At 46.3% G+C, this 24939-nt stretch overlaps 1 protein-coding gene across 2 annotated transcripts in view; it reads left to right on the plus strand.

Annotated features, from left to right (window-relative positions):
• ARHGEF12 (Rho guanine nucleotide exchange factor 12) overlaps positions 1–24939 on the plus strand; it is a 715358-nt gene that overhangs the window by 655605 nt on the left and 34814 nt on the right. The gene's annotated exons all lie outside the window — the stretch shown is intronic.

Below are 24939 nucleotides of genomic sequence, written 5' to 3' on the forward strand. Positions count from 1 at the left end.
GGGTGAGGCGCAGTACAGTAACATCAGGGGAGAGAGAAGATCCGAAAGCCTACGAGCATACAACACCAGTAGGCGGAAGACTGAGGTTCTACCTTCAGGAGTGGCGAAGTATAACCACAGACAAGTGGATACTGAACGTCATGCAGTACGGATACTGCGTGGATTTGGAGAAAACACCTCCAAACAGAAGACCAAAGGGAAGGCAGAGATCGGCTCAAGAACTGGCCCTACTCAGAGAAGAAACACGGAAACTTCTAGAAAAGAGAGCCATAGAGGCAGTGCCGTTCAGAGAACGCAACAAGGGGGTCTACTCAAACTACTTCGTGGTACCGAAAGTAGACGGAAACCTCAGACCCATCCTGGACCTGCGTTACCTAAACAAGTTCATCAGAACGCAGAAGTTCAAAATGACTTCGCTGCAGGAGGTACTGCCCCAAATAAGAGACGGGGACTTCATGGTCACCGTGGACCTCAAGGATGCCTACCTGCACATCCCAATAAACAGAAGACACAAGGGCCTTCTAAGGTTCAACATCGACCAGAAACACTACCAGTTCACAACCCTGGCCTTCGGATTAAAATCGGCGCCAAGGGTCTTTACAAAATGCCTGTCGGCGGTCGCGGCCCACCTACGAAGGCAGGGAATCCATGTCTACCCCTACTTAGACGACTGGCTGGTCAAGGCAAACTCACGCGAGAAGTGCGAGAGACACGCAAAACGCGTAACAGACACTCTGACGAACCTGGGGTTCTCGATTCACTGGGGGAAGTCATCACTGGAACCGGAGCAGGTGAAGATTTTCCTGGGGGCAAAGATCAACTCCCTGAGCAGCACAGTGGTGCCCAGTGACAGGAGGACAGATGCCCTACTGAAGGAGACGCGGCTCTACCGGAAGGGGCGAGCTCTGACAGTGAGGTCAGTGAGCAAGATGATGGGGATGATGGCGTCGTGTATCCAGCTGGTGCCGAATGTGTACGCCTGCACATGAGACCATTCCAGGAATGGCTACAACAGCAATGGTCACAAGCAAACGGAAGTTGGGAGGATCTAGTGGTTGTTACGCACGCAGTGCAGGAGGAGATGACTTGGTGGAACAGAGACAACATGACAGCAGGGAGAAGCCTGACACCACCAAACCCAACAATGACCATTACCACGGACGCATCGCAAAAGGGATGGGGAGTGCACATGGACAACCTCAGAGTGAGGGGTCTGTGGGCTCCAGCAGATGCGGTACGCCATATCAATTACCTCGAATTGAAAACCATCCTGCTAGCCCTGAAGGCATTTCAGAGGCACCTGTACAACCAGAGGGTGTTGGTTCAAACAGACAACACCACGGCAATGTTCTACATCAACGAGCAGGGGGGGACACAGTCGTTCCCTCTCTCCTCGCTGGCACAGGAGATTTGGAGATGGGCCATACCTCTCAGGATAGATCTACTGGCAATTCACCTTCCAGGGAAGGACAATGTGGAGGCAGACTGGCTAAGCAGGCAGACCTCGGCATCACACGAGTGGGAGCTCAATGGCCAGGAAACGGAGAAGATTTTCCAGAGATGGGAACTCCCACAATAGACCTGTTTGCAACACGCCAAAATGCAAAATGCCAAAGCTTCGCGTCCAGGCAACCAGATCAGCAATCCCAAGGAAATGCCCTATGGATAAGCTGGTCGAGGACATTTGCCTACGCCTTTCCACCGATACCCCTGTTGCACAGAGTGCTTGAGAAGTGCAGAACCAGCAACATGACTCTGATCCTAGTGGCTCCGCAGTGGGCAAGGCAGACATGGTTCTCACAAATTCAAGAAATGGCACAGGGCAATCGCCACAGGTTCGAGAGAAGAAGGGACCTGCTCTCCATGCAAAACGGAGAGGTCCTACATCCGGAACCAGAGACACTCAACCTGGCGGCATGGCTCCTGAGGACCTAGAGTTCGCTCACCTTAAGTTGCCTCCTAGCACTATGCGGGTGCTGCGGGAGGCAAGAAAACCAACTTCACGAAAATGCTACAGCGCCAAATGGAAGAGATTTACTGTGTGGTGCAGGAAGAAGGGCCTGCAAAACAGAATGACTAGAGACTCAACCGTACTGAGGTACCTCACACACCTTCTAAAGAGTAACCTCTGCTCGAGCTCCCTAAGGGTACACCTAGCGGCGATCGTAGCCTACACCAGAGGGGAGAAGGGTGGAAGTTTCTTCACTTCGCAGGTTGTGAGGAGATTCATGGAAGGAGCCAAAAGAATTGCCCCTCCTAAACGGTTGCCGCCGCCGGCATGGAACCTCAACGTGGTACTGACGGAGCTCATGAAGGCACCATTTGAACCTATTCACAAGGCCACGCTGCAAATGTTGACGATGAAAACGGCCTTTCTGGTGGCCATAACCTCACTACGCAGGGTGAGCGAGCTTCAAGCGCTAACGCTACAGGAACCCTACATTCAGATTCACAAGGACAGGATAGTCCTGAGAACAGACCCACACTTCATGCCCAAGGTGGTGTCGGCGTTCCACATGAACCAGAGTATCCAGATACCGAGTTTCTTCCAAAACCCAACTTCAAATGCAGAAAGGGCCCTGCACACCCTCGACGCTAGAAGAGCGGTGATGCACTACATTGAGAGAACGAAGGAACTCAGGAAATCAAAGCAGTTGTTTGTGTCCTTTGCTACTAGCTTCATGGGTAGACCAGTGACTAAGGGCACCATCGCTAGATGGATTGCACTCACTATTCAGTTCTGCCACAAACAGGCTGGACAGGAGCTAGCAGAGGGAGCTCAGGCTCACTCCACAAGGAAGAAGGGGGCCACCGTTGCCTTCCTGGCGAACATGCCCATTCAGGACATATGTCTAGCGGCAACTTGGGCATCTGTGCACACGTTCACAAAACACTACTGCGTGGACATTCAGATGAACAAGGAAGCACAGGTCGGACGGAAGGTGCTTCAACACATTTTCAACGACCAACGCTCATCTACCACCCAGCCACCACAAAATTAGGAAAACCGCTACAAAGTCTATGCACAGCATAGTGAATCCAGAAAGATTCACGCTGCAAAACGAATAGTTTCTTACCTGTCGGTGTAGTTTTGCAACTTGAAGATCTTTCTGGATTCACTAGCGAACCCACCCACCTCCACCAGGAAGATGAGGCTGGAGGAAGAGGGGGTAAAATTGAGAAATCAGAAGGACTGAAAACGTACAGAAAAATTAACAATAAGAATTAATCAATCGCCTAGGGTTAAAAAAAAAAAAAAAACGAAAGGAAAAAAGAACCCGAAGATGGCGCCCCAAAGGTGGGACTTCCGCAGGAAGCACGACGACGTCACGGGAGGTGCACCAAATGGTGGGTCGTCGCCGCCCACCTGGGCTACAAAAAAAACCAAAAAAAAACAAAGAAAAGACTACGAATCCGGACCCAACCACAAGATCGCGGAATAATGCACAGCATAGTGAATCCAGAAAGATCTTCAAGCTGCAAAACTACACCGACAGGTAAGAAACTATTCGTTCTGCAGCAGCTGTACAGTCCTTTCAAGCACGAAATCTGCTATTCCTGATATGACAGTATTTCCTGGTTAGGCCGGCAGTGCAAGCATTAGCCTGTGTTGGATGAGGCAAGGGTCCGCAAGCAGCTCAGCTGTGTTTCCTGGGGGTCTACCTTTTTCATGGTTGTTTCTGAAACAGATAGAAATTTTACCAGCCGACAGCTTAATTGGACATCCTCGCCGGAAAAGGATGCTTTTACTGCTGGTCTACAAGTTCGAATGGCTTTCATGTTAAAGATGGGTCTTAAGAGAGTTCGTCGAGCCGGTTTTAGGGCCTTGCAGATGGTCAATAAGTGCACTATATCCTCATCCCCTTCCCCGCAGAGGCGGCAAATTGCAGGCAACGGAGGGCGTAGCCAAGGTGGCATATGGTATGCAGATGGTAATATGCCTAAGCGGAGTTTCAAGAATTTCTCTTTTGTCACTCTTGAGAAGCTAGTAAAGAGGTATGCTTGAGGTGAGGCCATGCGGTAGGTCTGTAGGGTGAACCAGCCGTGGGAGCGTTCTGACAAGGCAGCTTTATCCTGTATGAGTGACTCTTTTTTTATCACTTTGTTTACAATTTTTTTAAAGCTAGTAGTCGTTGGTAGCTCCCAGAGTTCCTGCAGACCCAGTTGGCTTAGTGAGTTGTCCAGATAGTTTCGGGCTGGGCATGTCCCCTTGTTCTTCAGTTCTTTCCACAGGTACATATTTAATGAATCAGGCGGACCTCTTTTGATTTTAAACCAACTTTTAATGAATGCCCCTCTGCGAGCGAGCTCTTGCCTTTGAAACCCGAACTGCAGCCTAAATTGTGCGGGGGATGTATGCCTCGGAAGCCCAAAGATCAATCGAATTGCTTTTGTTATTGTGTGGTCCAATGTGTCGGCGTCTCTCCCTCTCATGGCTTCACTTCCATAAGTTATCGATGGTAGGAGTTTAGCCTAGATCACTCTAATTAAGGGAAGGAGGTTTGGTCCAGAGATGTTGTTTTTAAGGTTTCTTAGCGCCACAGCGATCATTAGTCCCCTTTTTTTAATGGCCTCAATTTGCGCTGTATACTTCCCTTTATCGTCAATCATGATTCCCAGGTACTTGTAGCTTTGAACTACCTCCAGTTTCCGTGACGTCAGATACCATTGTGGCTGTTTCTTTTTTTTGCGCCAGTTCACACAGAGTGTTATTGTTTTTTCTCTGTTGATTCTGAGTTTATTCCCCTCAGAGTACTGAGATGTTAGGTCGAGCAGGCGCTGTAAGCCTATCGGTGTCTGACTTATTAGTACCAGATCGTCTGCATAAAGTAAATTAGAAAGCTGGAGCCCACCTATTTTTGGTGCATGCGAGTTGTTTCCGTTTAGAGTAGTTGAAAGCTCTGCCATAAAAAGATTGAAAAGTAATGGGGCAAGTACGCAGCCTTGCTTTAATCCGGTGGTCGTTGGGATCCTTTTTGATAGATGATCTCCTCTGCCCAATTTGACTTGCACCCAGGTGTTACTATGCAGAAGAACTAGCTGTTTTAGAAGTAATGATGGAATGTTCATTTTTTCCAGTTTTTGCCACAGTAAGTTCCTATTTATGTGGTCAAATGCGGCGCTGTAGTCAATGAAGCATAGATATAGGGGCTGTTTTTGTCAAGTGCAGCATCTATCACTAGTGAGAGGGTCATGATGTTCGTGGTGGTGCCCATGTTCTTGCAAAAGCCTGTTTGGTTTAGCGGGACTGCAGATGTTTCCGCCGCCCAGGTTGTTAGTTCTTGTAGGAGCAGTCCTGCATAGTATTTTGCTTCGTTATCAAGCAAAGCTACCAGCCTATCATTTTTTGGGTTGTCCCGATTACCGTTTTTATAGATGGGGGAGATGATCGAACCCCTCCATGAAGATGGTATCGTAGAGGTTCGCAAGATTGATTCAAAGGTTGGTTTTAATATGGATGCCCAATATTCTGGATCTTGTTTGTATAATATGGGCGGAATCCCGTTTGGGCCTGGAGCTCCCTCGCGCCTCCCTTTTGAAATTCTTTTACAGATGTGTTTGCACGTAATTTTGAAAGGTTGTTCTGGAGTTGGATTGATGAACAGTTGGGGTGTTCATAGTTCGCTTCCAAGTGAGGAAACAACGGTATGGAGTTGGTTTTCCAGATTTTTGTTAAAGTGAGTATGTAAGAAGGTTGACCAAGCCTCTTCAGTAACATGTGAGTTAATACCTGTGTTAGATGAGCTGTCAAGTGTGTTGACCTGTAACCAAAATTGAGCGCTGTTATTATTTTTGATGTCGTACAGGAGTTTTGCCCAGAAAGCCCCTTCGGCATCTTTTTTTAGGCACCATAATAACTTTCTTCGTTTGGCTTTCAGAGCCCTCAGTTCTTCTAAGATCGTATGGTCCCGGTGAACTTTCTTTAGTCTCCGAAGTGTGCAATTTATCAGTGTTCTAAGGTTTTTAAGTTGCGCGTTGTTTTCAGTATGAAGGAATGGACGTTTTGATTGGGCAAGGCCTGGACTTCTCTTTGAGTATGGTTACTTTTTTCTGCCATATTTGTTTCCTAATTTTCTTGTAAACATCTCCCAACTTCTTAGGCTGTCAGAGTCTGCAAGTTGTACCTCTTCCATCAGTATTTTCGCGAGGGTGAGAAATCCTTCAGGATCGTCTATTTTGCATTTTATTCTTTTTTCTGTGGCTGTGAATTCTAAGTTTTGGGCATTCGCTGTCAGGATATATGGTATAAAGGTTGAGCATATAGTGATTTCCTATGGTAGATGATCGCTATAGTCAGAGGTTCCAATGTGGTAATCGATTGTTTTTGAAAACATGCAGCGAGTGACAAATGTGTAGTCTATTGTAGTGCTTGCTATTGTGTTATGAAATGTTGCAGTCTGTGGGCAGTCTCCTGAGAATCTTCCATTTAGTGATCTAAAGCCCAGCTGCTAGAGGATTGCTAGAAGCTTTTGAGGTGTTTTCGGAGTTTTTGTGTGACTCCCGACTGCGTTATTATCGTTTATTATTGCGGACCATGCAAAGGGGTCATCCCCCGTGTCTGTTTCTTCAGGTGTTCTCCTAAGCATGTTTGCATTAAAGTCCCCAGTAATAATCAATTTATTAGTCTGCTGTTCCGTTAGAATGACTTCCAGCTGTTCCTTTAGCTGCAAGATCCCTTTAGTTCCGCCGCGCGGATGTAGGTAAAGGTTTATAAGAATTACCAGCTCATTTTTTTCCTCCCCTTGCAGAGTTAATCTGAGTACTTGCATTGCGTTGGGAAGAGTTAAGTTGTACGATGTTGACTCCAGGGCGTAGATCCTCTTTATGGAACAGTATGTAGCCAGACCTCCCTTGCTGTGTCCGAATTAAGCACTTTTTGTTGCAGGTAAGGAGAAAAAATTGAATCCATTCAGGGCTGGCGAAATTTCGCACCAGGTTTCCTGGAGCGAGATTATGTCGAAGCCTTCTAGGTAAAGTTGCAATTCCCAGTCGAAGATCTTCTCTCCAACCCCGTTAATGTTCCACAAACAGATTTTAAGAGTTTTATTTTTTGTTTCAGCATTGGATACACAAAGTTCCAGGTGTCACAGGTTTTGATTGTTTGTGTTTGTTGTGTTTATGGTTCTCGATAACCAGGACCACTCTTGTGGGGGAGTAGTTTTATTACGTTGGGTATAAGGTAACGCTGGTCTCTTGTTTCATTACACTTTGGGCTTACGCTGCGGGCTCCGCGTAGCACTGAGTAAGATTTGTTGCTCAGTTGAATCCCCCCGGAGCCTGTTTGATTTGACAGGATGTTAATTAGTGGTTCCGGGTATCTTGGTTTGGAGTAGGGCCGAAGCTTGATGCCCCAGGTGCTAAATTGGACATGTTCTTTTAGAATTTGGTCTGCTACCGTAGATGAAGCCCAATCCGTTTTAGTTGCTTCCACCCCCGGGTGCTCCGAGGACTCCACAAATTCTATTGACTCCAAGTCCTCGGATCTTAGGGTCTTCAAGCAGTTAATTGAGTGTATTAAACGTATATGTAGCACTGAGCAATAGCTTGTGTGTGAACCACCTGCACACCTAACTCTCTCTCACACTTGTATGCACCTAGTTTGCTGGCATGTGTTAATTTGTGTGCATGTTAATGCCTTTGAGTGCCTGACAGTCATTTTCTCACCTTTTTGCAGAGTCCCATCTCACCTATCTCCCTCTCACTCGTATACACCTTGCCCTATTAGCTGTGTGCAATACCACTCACCTGTGTACACATAAAAACCCCTCACTTATATGCACTTGCCCTCACCTGTGCGTAGTGTTTTCCAAGTATCATTGACTAGTACAGGAAATAAGAATACTAACCATAACAATCCATGTAGTTGTTCTTTTCTCAAATTAATTGCATCTGCTAGGCTTATCAAGTTAAGTTCTTTGGCTTAGTTAACCCCTATAACTAGTCCAAATGAATGGCATGCAGTCAAAATAAATGTATTTTGTCATGTAATCTCAACAGTGACACAGAAGGCAGAAATTGAATGAGAAACGGAGACATACTAAGGGAACTGGGCGAGTAAAAAGTAGAGAATGAGTAAAGGACAATGATGGAGATGAGATAGAAAAGAAAGAGGGAGAAACAAACATGAGAGGGGGTGAAAACTAAGAGACTGGAAGCGAGAAGAGAGTGTGAAAAGTAGAAGGCTGAAATCTGAGGAAAGAGGAAAGCCAAGAGACATATGGGAAACAAAGGGAGGACATTGGGCTAACTTAGAAGATTGAAGAAAAAAATGGAGGAAGGAGAGAAATTAAAATAGCCCGGTATAGAATTTGACTGACGGTACTCTGTCCATCAGGGTGGCGGAGGACATTAACTCTGCCATCCTGATAAACTACTGTCCTTTAAATTTAAGAATGGCAGGCGGCCCAGTAGTCATCTCCGTACATTGAAAGGAACACTTATCATGTCGGTTCTTGTGAATATACAGAAAGTTTGGTGAACAGCTGCAGTGGTATGTGATAGCCATCTACCCAATCATTAAATTTATTTTTGTGTTTCAGGAGGAATAACAATTTTAAAAACTGCCCTACCCCCACATAACCCCCTAATCTAAACATCTGTTGGGGGGAGATTTCAAGATTTCCTTCCACACTGAGAGAAAATAACTTCAGACCATTGTGTAATTGGAGTAATCCGCAATGGATATTGCTTAAACTTCGTACAGCCCCACCAATCATCCAACCCCTCCAAACACAATGACCTCAGAGCACCTTTTTCTGAAAGAGAATACTAACCACAGATTCCTCACCTTAAATGTACCCCAAGCATCAGACTGAATTTGGAAAGTCTTGAGCAGTACCTCTGCATGCTGGTAAGTGGCATCGATCAGCTCCACGTTGGTGTTGGAAGTGACTTTGCGATGCCCATATAAGGTCAACCTCTGCACGCTGACATTTGGTCCTTTCTTTCTGCGCCAAAGGCACAGTTCCCAAGAGCTTTTTTCAGGGTTTTGTCTACCATTTTTTAGTGTTTGCTCCCAGTGTGCTTATGGAAAAATCTACGGGTTTTAAGCCTTGTGGGGACTGCCACAGACGAATGTCATTGTTGGATCCTCATTTGGTTTGTCTCTGGTGCCTGGGGTCGTGCCACTACCCCCAAGGCCTGTACTGAGTGCAGGTCCATGTATCCCAAGGTGATCTGCGAATGATCAATGAAGCTCCTAGAAGCACGGCAGAAGAAAGCCCCGCGCTTTTTCTGTTTCCGAGGGAGATCTTGGTGTAGTTTCCACAGACGGACGTCTTCCTGCTCAAAGATGTCCTCTCCAAGGTTGGGTAAATCAAAGAAACCGCTAAAGAAGTCTGAGGTTTTATACTTCCACCTCCTGACCTTGTGCTACAAGGCCCTGTCCCGCACTCCACCTGTGAACCCAGCATCCGGCCCCTCTCTGTGCTTCCCAAAGTTTCCCGAGACTGGAGACACTCCTCAGTAGGAGAAGTTCTACAATGCCATGCATGCTATCTTCGAGCTGTTGACTCCCTCTGGTGTGTCTTTGACCCCAAGGAGCCCAGATGTGCCTTTACTGGTTTATTGCCAGGTCCTTTGAAGCCACTCCACGATCCAGATTGACACTAACACGTGTACCTTCTACCGCCCTGGCTCCTTTCTGTCTGGTGCTGCACAACAATAAACCCATTAGCATCCCCAACTCTCTTCTGGTGCAGTTTGACATCAATGCCGGCAACATTCAAGCCCTACCAACCCCCGGACTTAGCTCTCTAGATGGACAGTTCCTTTCAGAAGGTGGAGATGAGAAGGAAGGGTTTGGTCCCCTAGAGTAGAATCATGAGAAGAAAACTGGTAGGAGGAGCTGGAAGACAATAGTGACTTGGACACTTTTTTGGACTCTCAACCAAGACTTAGTGGACGGCCGGGATGCAGCGAAGTTTGCCATCATGTGGGCTGGATCCCACATACTCCCTGGGTAAAGCCATGCCCTCTGCGGTGGCTATGCATCACCATGCTTGATGTCCAAGCATCCTTGATTGACAAGCCCTTTGTTGGCTTCTGCCTATTTGGCAACAAAGCTGGCAGTGCACTCAAGGGTGTTCTGTAGAGTCAGGTCGTTGATAGGTTTCTCGGGCTTTCTCTAGTTTCCTGGTACCAGCAATAGTCCTTCCTCCTCTACTGCTCCTGTGGTGTGAATACGTATGGGCATTCCCATACCAGTTGTACCAGGCAATCCAGCATGTGCACAGTTCTTTCATGGAAGAGGTCGCAGAACCCAAAGAGGGTGCAGGAGCCAGACCCAGCCTTCTCTCCAGTCCCTCACCCCTCTGACTGTAGCAACCTTTAAGCCTGCCCCAGTAGTCTGCAATTATATCTGACAGGTATGTGCTTCAAATTGTGCTGAAGGGGTACAGCCTTGCACTTGTGAAAAGCCCTCCAACACCACTCCAAGACAGATGACGGTGAGCTGTCTCTCTTTGCTCGATGAGGAAGTGCAGGACCTTCTGGTCAAAAGAGCCATAGAGAGGGTGCCTCCGCCAGGATTAGGAAGGGGTTTCTACTCCCACTACTTTCTGGTGCCAAAAAAGGATGGATCTTTGCCTTTCTACCGAAAGAGAAATTTAAGATGCTTACTTGGGCTCAGTTGTGGTCTACCCTGGAGACTGGACGAAAGCGTTGGACTTGCAGGATGCTTATTTTCACATTCCTGTAGGGGACATTCCTGAAGGACCACAGGTGTTACCTGTAGTTCAGTCCTGCCAGGTATCACGCATCATGTGTTAGACTAACGTATTTCAGTGCGGTGATCCGCATCACCGCACTGAAATGCAAATTCACGCATAAATGGGATAGCGCCTTGTTGCCTGCCAAACCATAGTAGCACTGATAATTCTGACCAAACTAAAGCAGTGGCAGCGTGCTGTCTCATGCATGCCGTTCCCAGCAGGCTTGGGGGTTGACTGAGGTAGTAGCTGCTAACTCACTTTGCTGCAGTTTATTAATAAATGGTTAAGATTTCCCGCCCTGGCGTGGCATTCATGGGGACTGACATCATGAGGCAGCGCCCAATAGGCGCGTGCCGTAGGACGTTGCGTCCTGCTGTGATTTTAGTTTCTGACAAGATATGCTCTGTCTTTTTTCGCTAGATATTTTTTAGCTCTGGTCTCCATTCTTCGTTCTTTGATTTTATTTGAATAATGAGCTTAATTTCAAAGCTCATCTCTCAAAACTTACCTAATCTTTTCACTACGAGCGGTGCCTGCTCTACTGGATCACATATCCTCTTTACTGTAATTTTCCACCCAAACCCTGGTTATTTAGGCACAGAACTGGTGCGCATTTCCACAGAGACAACATGCATAATTAAACAAAAAAGCTGATCAGAGGTGCAGAATGACATACGTCATTGCTCTGTTCTGAAAGCATTAAGCATTATGTTCAAGCCCTGCCCACTGAGTAGTACATTTTGGAATTCCATCTGAAGTGCAACATATTTTGTTTCCTCTTTTTGTAAATTAAATAGTCTACGCATGATACATGGTACTTGGCAGGGCTGCTGTGACTTTTAAGTGTGGGCCTCAGCTGCCTGTCAGGCTGTCTTTCCCAAATGCAATGCCTGGCTGTGCGCTGTCTGCCACCTTTAACTTGCATCATGAACGATCTGGAGTTCGCACTGAGCGTCTCCCTTTCACCACAAGGTAAGCTGGCTCCTGCTCATGCCCACCTATAATGTTGAGCATTTTATTTCTCCTAGTGGGATGAACTGTTTAAAAATGGAAATATTGGTATTTTGCTACCTAAAATGCATTTTTAATTAAGTGAAAAATATCAAGTTGTAAAGGATGTAACACAGATCTAATCAGTCACTGGAAAGGGCCACAAAAACTCAGTACTTTACCAGCCAGCCCTCTTTTTCTCATTTTCTCGCACCCCATGCTATCAGGGGTTACAAGAATTCAAGCTTCCACACCTCAGCCACACTCTTTACTTCCCTCTCCATGCCATGGATGTTCTGCTGTTAGCTCGGGGTTCTGCTAGCTCAGACTGATCACAGCACTGTCATAATTTCTATAACTCTGCTCTCTAGTCTTTCTTTTGGGTCTGATGGTAGTGCTTAGAAGCAGTCACTCTAAGTCATATGCATTGTCCATGCTGCTCACTCTTTCCACCAGGTTCGATCGAATGCTTCTTTTCTACTGAGCATGCCCCTTGCCACCACTTTACTTCCAAAGTGCCCTTCCGTTTCTGGTGCTTTACAGCACTTTTAGGATCTTCTTACAGTTTCTTGTTGCTCAAATGGGTGTAATTTCTGATATTTATATGTTTCTCCTTATTTATTGCTTGATTTTTTTCTCGTGAGAAAGTGTCACTCATAGTCATTCAAATGTCATCAATCTGAAACCTTGGCAGCTAAGGTGGTTCATAGTTGGCCACAAGCACTTTCAATTTGCTGTGCTCCCCTTCGGCCTCACCAGTGTCCCCCTGGTGTTCACGAGAGTGATGGTGGTTATCGCAGGAGGTCGGGGGTTCCTTTCTTACCCTACCTCGATGACTGGCAACTGAAGGCAGGCACTTGCTCCAGGCAGTCATCACCTACCTCCAATATATGGCAAACCATTTGCATTTGATGCCGCACACTATCAACATGCCGAAGTCATATCACACTCCTTCTCAGATGCTCCTTTACATAAGAGCCATTCTAGATTCAGTTCAGTTTTGCGCCTTCCCTCCAAATCAGCCAGTCAAGGTTATTCGGGCCATAAACCTGCTATTTCATACTCAATCCTGGATTTTAGTGAGACTGACTCTGAGGCTACTGGGTCTGATAGCCTCATGCATCCTGCTGGTGAAGCACAGCAGATGGCATATGCAGGCTATGCAGTGGGATCTGAAGTCCCAGTGGGAGGTAGCAAAATATTTGCAGTGATGGTTAATGGACCACGATTATGTCCTTGGCAGACCCCTCTCTCTTCCCTACCCAAAGCTGACAGTTGTGACCAATCCATCACCTCTGGGTTGTGGGGGCCATCTGGGAGAGGTGGAGATCAGAGGAATCTGGTCTCTTGCATAAGCTGAGCAACCTTCTGGTGCTGAGAGCAATACGCTTGGCATTGAAAGCATTACTCCCTTCCATCAAGAGAAGGCTGGTTCAGGTGTTCACAGACACCACCACCACCATGTGGTATTGCTACAAACAGGTCTGGGAGGAGTCGCAGACCCTGTGCCTTGGGGATTTGCACTTGGCTGAAGTTTTCTGGTTTTGAAGCACCTGGCAGGCTCATTGAATGCCAGAGTAGACCACATCAGCTGTAGATACCTTACAGATCATGAATGGCACAAGGTCTCTTCCAAGAATGGGGAGAACCGTGGCTTTTTCCGTTTGCCACTACCTAGAACGTGCATTTTCAGTACTGAAGTGGAGTTTTTAGTAATGTCTAGTGGTGGACTCACCCATCTCAGAAGGGGGAGTGGCACCCATGTGTTCCCTTATCTCGATGATTAAGCTAATCACGTGTGCAGGCAGGCAGCACACTTAAGCTGCCATCTCCTCTGCCACAGCTTGGGATTTGCCATAGATGCCACCAAGTCCCATCTCCAACCACAAGTGCAGCATTTTTTTGGTTCCATCCTTTATGAGTAAGCAGCAATTTTTACCCAAACCTGACTGGCTTTTCAGCAGCTGCTATCACTTTTTCAGCCAAATTATCAACTCGGTCAGTCTATTGTAGTCCCCCATCCAGGCTCCACATGCTCCCGCTCCATAAGTGCCTCGTAGCCCTGTGATCACAGGCATATGGTCATTGGGAAGAACTAGTATTAAGGGTCAATACCCATCACTTTGTGCAGTGGTGGATGAGCAACCACTTGTTGCACTGCAGTCCCTTCATAGACCCCAATCCGCAAGTGAACATCACCGCTGAGGGGTTCGGGGGATGGGGGCAAGAGGTAGTGGTGGGTGGGTGGCAAGACAGTTCAGGGCTTGTCGTACCCTCACTAAAGAGGTCTCCACATTAGTCACCTGGAGTTTCTAGTTATTCCCCTAACTCTCAAAGCCTTTTTTCAGGCAATAATTGGTAAGATAAAAAATGCAAAAAGAACTATTGATGGACGGAATGCAGAACAAATCATAACATTCACCCCCAGTCAAGAGATCTGGGTTAAATCCATCATTCTTTTGCTCACCATGCCACCCCAGTTTAGACCTGGCCATATGCAAATCAGTCTTGACCATGTGCCTCATGGGAACAGTCCAGCCCGAACTGCCAAGCCAGGTCCTCCCTGGACCGGAAACAAGCATCCTAGGACCGGTTTCGGGGTTTCACCCCTCTTCAGCCAGGATAGCTTGACTCCAGTGGCATGGAGAGCACGGGACTCACGTCTGAGCATCCCCGTTCCACTCGGGGTGACAGATGCAAAAAGAACTATTGATGGACGGAATACAGAACAAATCAAAATATTCAACCCCAGTCAAGAGATCTGGGTTAAATCCATCATTCCTTTGCTCACCATGCCACCCCAGTTTAGACCTGGCCATATGCAAATCAGTCTTGACCCTGTGCCTCATGGAAACAGTCCAGCCCGAACTGCCAAGCCAGGTCCTCCCTTGACCGGAAACAACCATCTTAGGACCGGTTTCGGGGTTTCACCCCTCTTCAGCCAGGATAGCTTGAATCCAGTGGCATGGAGAGCACGGGACTCACGTCTGAGCACACCGGTAAGATAGTCCTGGTCAAAACATAAAGTATTGCAGCCATATATTGCCTACAGAGGGGCACCCACTCGTCATAGCTGTACGTGTTAGCACAGGGAATACGATACTGGGCCATACGCCATCACATTCAACACCTGCCAGAATATTTTCTGGAAGAGGACAAAGAATTTGCAGACTTTCTAATCAGGATGCATAAACAAGTCTACGAGTGGTAACTCTGCCCACAAGTCTTACTTCCATCACTGGGGTGTTCTACATATGAACCTCTTTGCCCCACACAAATTCAAAAGGCCAAAGCTACACCTCCCAGTTCCTGCATCCAGAATGGGAGGTTAATGTTCTGTGGGTGAACTGGTTAAGGATATTTGCCTATGCTTTTCTTCCTCTCCTAGTTTCCCCATTCATAGTGAGGAAGCTCCAGCAAACATTTCTCATGCTCACTCTGTTAGCTCCCCCCTGGCCAGACACCCATGGTTCTCAACAATACTTGAGATCTCTGCCATTTCCCATGAGAAGATCCTCAAAATGCTGGACCTTCTCACACAAAACCAAGGCAGGATCGGGCACCCAGATCAGACTGCTTAACCTAGCAGTCTAGCACCTGTAGTCGTAAGAGTTTGGTTACTTCTGCTGGCCACAAGAGTGCATGGATAATCTGAAAGAACCTTGCAAACCCACCATGCACGTTTTAATGCCTCTAAGTGGAAGAGGTTTGTCCACTACTGTATTAAAAAATATATCGATACTCCTAAACCCAGTGTCCAAGACATTACCTGTGATCTAGTTCACCTTCAGAAGTCATGGTCACACATCCTTACGTCTCCACTTACTGACTGACTGATTAATTGCGAAACAGGTAATATCCTTCACTGTTTAGAATTCCTGTCATTTGGGATTTTATGCAAGTCTTCAAAAGAGTTATTCCACTCAGAGTCCAACCTGCTCCCGTCTGGACCTCAGTGTCGGTCTTACAAGACTAATGGGACGTCCTTTCCAGTCTTTGCACTCTTGCCCTTTTACGGTTCCTCTCTTGCAAAGTGGCTTTCCTTATAGCTATTACATCTTTGAAGCATATCGGAGAGCTACCAGCTCTTACCTTGCTAGTGTCTTTCTTTCAGATGCATATTGATATGGTTGTCTTGCACTCTGTTGTAATCAGTGATTTCATAGAGCATGTAATGAGTGAGGTCATTAGTAGTGCATGTGGAGGGTGCAAGTTATAGTTACCGCAGTTAAATATAAATGGTAAATGTCAGTGTTTTTTTTTTTTGTTTGCTTAAAAAGGAACATTTAAACTGACATTTTCACTTCACCGTGACGTCTTTTTAACCTTCACTTATTCAGTGAATATCTACGTTTTTTTTATTCTAAAGTAAGATGATATTATCATACCTAAACATAACGTCACTTTAACCTTTGTTTTTCAGTGAATGTCTAATGGAGACGTTACCTCCTATAGAGATTGTGGCTAATTACGAGAAAATAACCCTGGAGGTTAAAAACGCCCTGACTGTCCACCTTTCAGGGCATAAAACACCCAAGGGAAAACCAAAGTTTAGGTGGTTCAACTCAACATGCTCCAGGGCATATAAAACCCTTAAAAAAACCCTTAAAAAACCCCAAGAAATAATCTTGAGGTTTCATCTGCCAGGCAGACATACAACAAAGCGATTGCCTCCAGGAAAAAAGAACTAAAAGAGGCACATTGGATTGCCTTACACGCTAGTTGTCAGGATAAAAATACGACCACCTTTTGGGAGATTGTTAACTCTTCCTTCCTAGCCGGTCCAAAAGCTTGCGGCAAGCTGGATACAACAATTTCAGAGCAAGACTGGGTCAATCACTTCTCTAAAATTTTCTCCATTCCAGCGGGGAAAGACAGACAGACTCACACTCCTGCACTGTCCCGAACAAATCCACCAGTGATGGATTTCACCCTAGAGGAGGTGAAGCTGGCCCTGCACGTGAGTAGTTCAGGAAAGGCCCCGGGACCGGACGCTATCCCTATGGATTTGTATAAATCGAACGTCGACCTCTGGGCCCCCCTTCTACTTAACGTCTTAGAGGCATTGGGGTCACGTAGGTTTACCAACTTCTTGGTCAGACTCGATCCTAGTTCCCATTTTTAAAAAGGGAAACAGGAACTGTCCAACGTGTTACAGACCCATATCCCTTCTGGACTCCTTCGGAAAAACGGTGAGTAGAATTCTTTTAGGACGACTACAAAGCTGGGCAGACACAAACAACATTCTATCTGACCTACAGTTCGGTTTCAGGGAAGGAAGAGGAACAATAGAACAGGTCCTTAATCTTACACTCCTGAGAGGGAAGTATGTCCATGCAAAGGGTGGCAGCCTTTACATGGCATACGTCGACCTATCCGCAGCCTTTGACTGTGTTGATCATAACAAACTCTGGCTTGTAATGATACAAATGGGAATTGACACCAATTTGGTTAATTATATCAGGGAAATCTAGTCAAACACGACCACTAGAGTAAGATACGGCTCAGGGGGGCAGTTAACGTCATCTTTCGGTATCGAGCGGGGAGTCAGGCAAGGCTGTGTCCTGGCTCCCTTTCTTTTTAATCTTTATACCAATGGCCTAGAAGCAGCCTTGGTAAGGGGAAGCCAGGACCAACCGCATGTCAACTCACGCCCGGTCCCCGCCCTTCTCTATGCGGACGACGCAGTTATAGTCGCCCGTGCCCCCCTGGAGCTCCAGCGGGCCCTGGATAGATACGCCAATTTCATGAACCACCTGGATCTAAATATCAACCCCAAAAAAACCTTCATAATGGTTTCAGGAAAACAACCTCGTAAAATGAAAATATTTATCTAAACGACACCAAAATAGAACACACTGTCACTTATCCTTATTTGGGGGTTGTAATAGATAAAAAAGCCACTTGGAAAAGTGCGACAGAGAACAGAAATTTACAATTTCAAAAAGCAACTACGGCTCTGAGGGCTTTCGCGAGGAGATTGGGCAAAAGAGCTTCTAAGGAAATGATCGATATTTACAAGTCAAAATGCCTTAGCACGGCAATTTATGGGGCTGGGATCTGGGGTAGTGTACGAGTCGACTCATTACAAAAGACTGAGAACTCCTTCTTGAAATCCTTGCTGGCAGTCCCGTCGTCCATCTCGACTTTCAATATCCACAATGAATTGGGTCTTCCGCACATCACCGACGTGATACGAATCCAGCCAATCCTTTTATGGCACCGCGTCTGGTCTACCCCGGAATTAAAACTTACCCAAGCTCTTATTTCTGATTGTATGAAATTGGATCATGGCCTACACATCACTTGGCTTGCTTATGTCAAAAATTTTCTCTCTGATCTGGGACTTGATCATCTCTTTCTAAATCCATTAAATATAAACTTGATTCCCAGAAAGAGATTACGAGATATGTGCACAAACCACCTAGCAGATCTTCGTCTGGCACTTGAATCTAACAAAAAAAACAGTACAGTCTTATCTCCCCATTCAGACTACTGATCAAATAGAGCCATACCTAAATTCCAGTCTAAGTAATTATGAGAAATTTTTATTGACTAGACTACGATTGAATGTGTTCCATCGGCTAATTGCTTTTCCCGTGACCAACGATTGGACACCCCAATTGACGCTATGCCCTTGCGATGACCTTTCTGTCCAATCGACCCTGCATGCAATCATTTTTTGCAAATTCTACACCGAACCACGGAAACAATACCTCATTCCTTTCTTAAAACAGATGGGCTTAACTCAATGCCGACCAGCACTCGTGGTTCTTCAGATGCTAGAAACAGAAGCATTGGCGCAAAATATGGCAAAATTCCTTACATTTTGTGTCCGACGCAGATCAAACCTCTAAAATGAGACTTGCTCTCTCACATGTCCTTTTTTAACTGTCCTATACAGACGGCTGTTACGATCCATTTAAACTTACCCTACGTTGATTTGGGATTACCCTCCTATGCATCTTAAATTTGCTACAGGGGGGTTTGTTCTTTTCGTACCGTCTGAATAGCTCTTTTAGTACTTTTACCTTTTTAGCTAGGTAAAAACATCTTTTGTCAATCTTATGATGCTTATTGTATATTTGTAAATGTTCTTCCTTTTTAAATATGTAAATGCTTTCATGGTATGAAATAGTATTACCGAATAAAGCTTTTTGATTGATTGATTGATTGATCAGTGAATGTTTATAGTTTTTAGTGTACTGTAAGTTTCTGTTACCGTACGCAACTATGCCAACTCCCCACTGCACAAGGCCTTCAGTCGTGTATGTTGTGGGTTGGCAGCATGTCCTGCCCTGTAGACAGGCCCAGTGCCCAACACACCGCGCCTTTGCCCATGCACAGCATAGGTATACCACAGGGCCTCGCTTGCGATCAGGCCCTGTGCCTGATTCCCCACAGACAGTCAAAGTCCTGCCACCCATGTACTTTATCCATATGAGGCGTGAGTTGGCAACAAGTCCTGGACTGTGGCCAAGATCTGTGCCCAACCACCTGTACATAGCCAGCCCACCTCTGCTCCCCTTTTTTTTCCAAAAACGTTTTTTTGATCCCATGGGATTCTCTCAGAAGCAGCACACCCCTGTGCTTCCGCATGACTCTCACAGGAGCACATGGGGCCGCGCTGGCACCTGGGAAATTGTGGCACCACAATTTGTTTTGTTCTTTTGGCCCTGATTGGTTGTGTGTGGAGAGCCAACAAAGTCAATGGGGTTCAGGTTACCCCCTACCCTGCCTCCATTAACTTTTTCTATTTTCAGGACACGGGGACCAAGTCCCTGTGACCTGGAATGGCATCCACAACATTTCTCCATGTTGTGGCGTGCCAATCAGAATGTGAGCTCTTTTGGGACTCGTGAGAGCTTATCCTCCCCACAGGAGCGAGGCAGGCGACTGGGGGGCTGGGGGGAGCCAATTAACTTTCTCCTTTACTACTCAAGACTTCTGAGAACCCAACCGTCCAAATATCTATATATTGTGAACCTCAATTTCTCAAAAGCTACTAAACCGATATACCCCAAATCACAAAAAGCATGCTTTCTATATAAAGATATAGCTTTGTGCCAAATTTGATGTTTTGACTGTAGCATGGTCTTAAATTTCCAATTGAAATTCCATAGGTAAATTTTGTTTTGGGGCTCCCCTGTTTTTTTCTCAACTCCTGCTTGACTGATACCCCAAAACTTTCAAGGAAGGAGCTGGAGTGAATTAACTTAACAAAACAAAAAAACGTTTTGTGAAGATTAGTCAAACGGCACCAAAGTTATTAGCAAACAAAAAATGCATTTTCATATGGTACCTAGGTCCTAACTAGAACTATGCCACACTATATATAGTCTTGTTGTAGCATGTATACCTGTATATAGGCATGTTCTGCATACTCCTGCCATATGGAGTTGGGTCCGAACATTAGCATCTTCTTTTTTCTTCAAACAAGTTAGTTACAAGATATGTTGTGATTCCACCCTTCATCCACAATGAATGAGCATGCTGGCTCCACTGCAGATTGAATTGTTCCGCCACTGGTCTTGGAAGTTGAGGAACGCTACTCCTAGGTCAGCTCATTGATATGCACCTGGTCATAGTTCTTTCTTCCAGCGGCTTCCTCTTCCAGTGCTACGACTATCGTGTTGAGGAAAGCTTCTGTTCTCACAGTTGAGACTTTGGAACCAGTGGGTAGTGCTGTAAACAGTTTGATGCATCATAGACTAGACTCCTATCCTCCCCATAGTTTTCCAAGGCTTCCTTAAGAATGAGCATAGGGCACCATTATGGAATTCACTCCATTCCATTTCTAACCTTGATGTAAAGGAAAAATAAACCTGGAGCAACCGTTGCAACATCTACAACCTTTGCCTCTTCGAAGAACACGCAGAGACCTCCTGCAAAGCCTGCCTCACCTCCACAGCAAGAAAACCTTAAGGTACAGAAGGAAAAGGAGATTGACACACCACAAAATTCAGAGATGGGTCTTTTCAGCAACACCCAACATACATTCTGGAGGGTCAAACAGAGGAAGATCCCGAGCCCCTCTTCTCAGAGACCTTGAAGCAAACCGGCATCTACTGCATACAAAGGTCCATCTTGAACCCATAGGCCAAAGCAGAGCACCGCTGCCATCGAGCAGATAGTTAAGCTGGGAAGTGCACAAACCCACAGGTGCCACACCTACAGCCTAGATGCCCTGATTCAAGGTTGTAGACGCTGATTAAGGCCGCACTGAATGGCACCAGACCACACCATGTTTAAATGTCTGTTGGGCACCAAGGCCCTGAAAAGAATCAGTCAATGCTGAAACTACTGCCAGGTCGGCCCCAAAGCTGTCAACATACTATGTTCAGAGCTGAAGTCGATGCTCAAAGCTTGTCCTCAGTTGGCACAGAATTCGATGCAGAAACTCCGCTCAAAAGCTAAGATCTGATACAACAGAAGGTGTCATCTCGGAGAAGCTGGAAAATGTACTGGATGAAAAGCAAAAAAGGATTTTCATCCATTTGGACACAAGCAAGATACTTGCCAAACCCCTGGCTCCGGGGATTGTACACATTTCTAAGAAGCACCGACTTGTCTTTGAGGGAGATCCAGACTTGCACTTTCCACACCATCAACTTCCAAAAGGGTTAGAGCCTCTGCCACCAATTCTACACCATTCCAACCATTACCATCCACACATCCTCCCTCCACATCCGCCGCTAACGCTACACTCTCCTGAGCCTCAAAATCCTTACTCAGACACAGGCATTCAATATTGCCTGCATGGCCCATATGATGAACCTCTTAGGCCACAGGAAGGTAGATGATGCAGGAGATGATTCTTGGGAGAATTATGTGGTAGACGCAGAGAGCACTACAGACTTTGAACCGTACCCTGCTAAGGCATACTCACCTGACGACACTGCTGCATATCATGCAATTATACAAAGGGCTGATGCAATATCACCATGTAAAACTCCATAATATGTACGAGTACAACCTTCTTGTTGAAACCCTGTCCAAAATGTAACACACTCTACATTATCTGCCTATGCTTAAGGGGATGCTAAAGTTGGCCAGTAACAATTTTAGGGAGCCAGTGAAGGCCAAAGTATTCACTGTTGATAAGAAATATAAGCCTGTTCCAGATGACCAGGCTTGTATTTGGGTCCATTTGTTCCAAACTCCTTGGTTGTGTGCACTGTCCATAAAAGAGAGCTTCTGCACATGCCACATGGGATATTCCACCACCTGACAAGGAGTGCCAAGTAAATTGATTCTGTAGGAAAGGGGCTAGCATTTGGAGCAGCCACACACTGGCACATTGCTAACTTGGCAGGCCACCTCTCGAGATACAATTGCGTCCACTGGATGGAGACAGAGGAGCGGGCCAAGTGCCTGTCAAATGACCACTGAAAGAGGACAGGAGCAGGTTGCTGAGGGAAAGACCATTGACATTGCTAATATTAGGTGTGCCCTCGATGCAGCTAGCACACCCACCAGGGATAGCAATACTAGCATCATCCTCTGTAAACATGCCAGAATTAAAGTGTCAGAATTTATCCTGAAGTGCAACACCACCTCTTAAATCTTCCTTCATGTGTTTGGCCCTCTGGTCGACCAGGTGAGCAAAATGAAACTAAGGGAGCTCGGGTCAGAGGCCCCATACCAACAATACCAGCAGTCCTTTTAGGACCCCCAGCAATTTAAGTAATTCCATAGAGTGTTCTATAAAGTGAATGGGTGTGGGGAAGACACAAGTGACTCCGCAGGGGGCTTGTCTGCTACTGAGCAGTGACTCCCCCTTTTTCACCCAGATCACACCTATTGGCAAAGACATGAGACACTCCCTTCCACAGTGGCAAAGCATCTTCTAGGATTAATAGGTCCTCTCATTGTTCTGGAAAGGTACTGCCTTGTTTTCACACAACCTTCCCAACACTCACCAGGTACTGAGCAAATCAACCTTCATCTTATGCAGGAAGACATTTGGGTGCCTTTGCAGAAGGGCACAATAGAACAAGCTTCTGATAGAGACCTCTGGCCACAAACTCCTCACTTTTTGAATAATTCCCAGGCATTAGACTGGATTTGGAAACTTTTCAGCAGTACCACAGAGCACTGCGCGGCTCCACAGTGACGCCATTCTGCTACAGAAAAGGCGTGCTGAGCCTATATAGACAGCACCGCTGCTCACTTCGGTCAGGTCCTTTCTTTCCACACCACCAGACACGGGTCCAGAGCTCCCTTCATGTTTTTCAGAGACATTTAGCTCAATTTATGTGTACAAGGAATGTCACTGCCTAAAACCACAGGTTTTTAAGCCCTGTAGGAACTGATGCAACCACATGTCTGTCACAGATTCCCACCAGATATGCCTGCATTAGAAACAATGAAAACACCAGCATCGTACGTGTGTAACGATAAGAACAATAAACTAAAATTATGAAACTCATTCGAAAAGTTGGAATAATTATTTTTGAAATTGGAAAAAAGGAAGAAACATTTACCGGAAAATCCTGCTATCCGCTGTGCGCCTGGCAAGGGAGTGTAATTGCGCTTCATTAAGCTTCATTAAGTATGCCTGTGGTAGAGCCATGACTCGAAGGCCTGCCGCAACTGTGCGTTATTGAATCTGAAGGCCATCAGGGCCAATGAGGCAAAGCTTTACATTCCCAAGCATACGAAGACCCCTTGTCGGGACTGTGCACATTGTGGTCTACATAGAAAGTTTATCTTGTTCCTGGGGGCAACATAGCCATTTCGGGGGGCTGGTTTTCATCACCGCCCAAATCATTCGCTAATTCAAAAACAGAAGCACAAGTAATCTTAAGTGGGATTCCACCCTTCACACCATTCACATTCGCCTGAACTGGCACAGTAGTGGCACCACAACTCTAGATCTCTCTCCCGAAGTAGAATGACTTTAGAGCTGATCTGCAACTGGTTCAGGCACAAACCTACTGCCATATCAGATCGAAGATTCCGCTCTTCTATGTTGTGGCTCTTTGGATCCCCACAGTCTTCCTCTTGTGTGCCTTTTGGCTCCAAGGAGCTGAAAGGTTCACCATCTGGAGTACCTTTGGCAGGTTCATTCTTAGCACCAGTTAAACCCTCAGAACCTGTTTTGCCTCCTGATTCACTCCCGACCCCACTTTGGTGCCACGACCTATGCTGGCCCTGAGTATTCAATGCTGATAGTGACTACTCCATCATTGCCAGAGGAAGAGGTCCCAATAGCTTTCTCTGACACTGGTCCGACCTCTACTGAAGTTGTGCCTGATACCACTAGAGGCAACACTTCCCTCACCTGAATTGTCACCTCCACAAGGCATGACATAAACATTGCATTCCCTTTTTGGTATAGACTCCAACAAAGACGATGACTGGGGTGAGGATTTCACTCAACCCTACCAGGATGATAAAGACTTACAGGAGGCTAGTGGTCTCCCCGCAAACGGATATACCCTCACCCTCTGTACTGGCCACAGAAGAATCCGCTTTCTACTCCATGGTCATGCATAAGGCAGCAAAAGTACTTGACCTCCAGCTCACCACCTTTGGAGGTATTAATAGAAGTCCTTCAACCAGGGCAGACATCTTCCATTTAGTGAGGTGCTGAAGATTTTGGTCAAACCTTGCTCTGGCCCTCCAGTCAGTCGAGAAATTTCCAGGTGCCTCCGTCCTGCTGCAAGCACCCTGCTTTTCTCTCACAGCACCCTTCCCCCGAAAATCTACCAGTGCAAACCTTCCCAAGCTGATCTTTCCAAACACTTTTTTGACCACTCTTCTAACCGGGAATCTAAGCTGGTGGAAACAGGTGTTTTCCGCCACCAGTCTGGCACTCCATTTAGTAAACGCCAGCTTCTTATTATGATGGTATTCCTCCACCCTCTGGGACTCCGTGGCACATGTCCTCCCTGATATGTCTGACGATCTCTCCCCTGTTCTTGCTGAGGTGGTTCAAGACGATTGTGATGAGGCCCAGTTCACTATTCATTGTGTCTTGCATACCACCGATTTCCCTTGAGTGAGCCTTCAGCACCAGTGTTGCTATTCGCCGCCATGTGCGGCTGCGCTTGACTGGGTTCTCCGGTGATGTCCAGTCCTCCTTGATGTGATAGGCATGCTCTTTGATGGGACTCACTTGTTTGGGGACAAGGCTGATTCTGCTCTAGAATGTTTTAAAGAGAACAGGGATAGTGCATGATCTCTGGGCCTGTCTGCACCACCTCACCAACTTCACAAGTTTTCTTGCTCC

Source organism: Triturus cristatus, chromosome 3_1 (genome assembly GCF_964204655.1).
Source record: "Triturus cristatus chromosome 3_1, aTriCri1.1, whole genome shotgun sequence".
NCBI classification, from domain to species: Eukaryota; Metazoa; Chordata; class Amphibia; order Caudata; family Salamandridae; genus Triturus; species Triturus cristatus.